We start from the raw sequence: 2,500 nt of genomic DNA on the forward strand, positions 1-2,500 counted from the left end.
CTGACATGTTTGTTACAGCAACAAACCGTTTGTTAAATGTGTCATACGTTTCTAAATGTTTACATGTTTATCTGGCTCTGCTATTTATAAGCTTTCAGTTATTGATTTACGAATTAAATATCGAATGTAGTTGATTTGTAATATCAATTTTCATAGCTGCATACATTTTGTTTTGATTTTAATGTTAACGATTTAGTTTGAAGATTAATAGTACACGTGTCGGTGAGTTCAATATCGGTGAGTTCAATAGCATCTTATGTACGGAATTCAACAATACAGAGTGTCAAGCATTTATTAAAGCAAGTATTTTTTATATATATAGTAAGGCCGTCTACTTTATCCCCGACTCATACAACTGACAACCATACATTACCGTATGTGGAAAGCAAATCTGAACAAATAACAGAAGTCTCGTTTACTGCAAATGGTAAGATATAAGATAAAGGTAAGATATGTTGAGATAACGACTACTTTTACTTTTGTTGCTGCGGCTACTGGTACTACAAATTCTACTACTACTACTACTACGACTACCACTACTTCTTCTGCTGATGCTGCTGCGGCTACTACTACTACTACTACTACTACTACTTCAACTACTTCTACTACTTACTACACTACTTTCTACTACTACAAAACTACTACTACTACTACTACTACTACTACTACTACTACTAAACTAAACTACTCTACTACTACTACTAACTAACTACTACTACTACAACGAATACTACTACTACTACTACTATTTTTTTCTACTAATACTACTTCTACTACTACTACTACTACTAATACTACTACTACTACTACTACTACTACTACTACTACTACTACTAACTACTACTACTCACTATAAACTACTACTACTACTACTACTACTACTACTACTACTACTACTACTACTACTACTACTACTACTACTACTACTACTACTACTACTACTACTACTACTACTACACTACTACTACTACTACTACTACTACTACTACTACTACTACTACTACTACTACTACTACTACTACTACTACTACTACTACTACTACTACTACTACTACTACTACTACTACTACTACTACTACTACTACTACTACTACTACTACTACTACTACTACTACTACTACTACTACTACTACTACTACTACTACTACTACTACTACTACTACTACTACTACTACTACTACTACTACTACTACTACTACTACTACTACTACTACTACTACTACTACTACTACTACTACTACTACTACTACTACTACTACTACTACTACTACTACTACTACTACTACTACTACTACTACTACTACTACTACTACTACTACTACTACTACTACTACTACTACTACTACTACTACTACTACTACTACTACTACTACTACTACTACTACTACTACTACTACTACTACTACTACTACTACTACTACTACTACTACTACTACTACTACTACTACTACTACTACTACTACTACTACTACTACTACTACTACTACTACTACTACTACTACTACTACTACTACTACTACTACTACTACTACTACTACTACTACTACTACTACTACTACTACTACTACTACTACTACTACTACTACTACTACTACTACTACTACTACTACTACTACTACTACTACTACTACTACTACTACTACTACTACTACTACTACTACTACTACTACTACTACTACTACTACTACTACTACTACTACTACTACTACTACTACTACTACTACTACTACTACTACTACTACTACTACTACTACTACTACTACTACTACTACTACTACTACTACTACTACTACTACTACTACTACTACTACTACTACTACTACTACTACTACTACTACTACTACTACTACTACTACTACTACTACTACTACTACTACTACTACTACTACTACTACTACTACTACTACTACTACTACTACTACTACTACTACTACTACTACTACTACTACTACTACTACTACTACTACTACTACTACTACTACTACTACTACTACTACTACTACTACTACTACTACTACTACTACTACTACTACTACTACTACTACTACTACTACTACTACTACTACTACTACTACTACTACTACTACTACTACTACTACTACTACTACTACTACTACTACTACTACTACTACTACTACTACTACTACTACTACTACTACTACTACTACTACTACTACTACTACTACTACTACTACTACTACTACTACTACTACTACTACTACTACTACTACTACTACTACTACTACTACTACTACTACTACTACTACTACTACTACTACTACTACTACTACTACTACTACTACTACTACTACTACTACTACTACTACTACTACTACTACTACTACTACTACTACTACTACTACTACTACTACTACTACTACTACTACTACTACTACTACTACTACTACTACTACTACTACTACTACTACTACTACTACTACTACTACTACTACTACTACTACTACTACTACTACTACTACTACTACTACTACTACTACTA

At 33.1% G+C, this 2,500-nt stretch overlaps 1 protein-coding gene and 1 long non-coding RNA gene across 4 annotated transcripts in view; one reads left to right on the plus strand and one right to left on the minus strand.

Annotated features, from left to right (window-relative positions):
* The window catches only part of LOC127841807 (uncharacterized), a 3,331-nt gene extending 2,904 nt beyond the window's left edge, over positions 1-427 (plus strand). Inside the window, exon 3 of the long non-coding RNA XR_008031340.1 lies at positions 323-427. This is a non-coding gene — a long non-coding RNA (uncharacterized LOC127841807). The remainder of the gene's footprint in view (positions 1-322) is intronic.
* Positions 1-2,500, minus strand: part of LOC127841804 (uncharacterized) — a 93,723-nt gene that overhangs the window by 60,946 nt on the left and 30,277 nt on the right. The window lies entirely within an intron of this gene.

The sequence above is a fragment of the Dreissena polymorpha genome, chromosome 8, assembly GCF_020536995.1.
Source record: "Dreissena polymorpha isolate Duluth1 chromosome 8, UMN_Dpol_1.0, whole genome shotgun sequence".
Lineage (NCBI taxonomy): Eukaryota > Metazoa > Mollusca > Bivalvia > Myida > Dreissenidae > Dreissena > Dreissena polymorpha.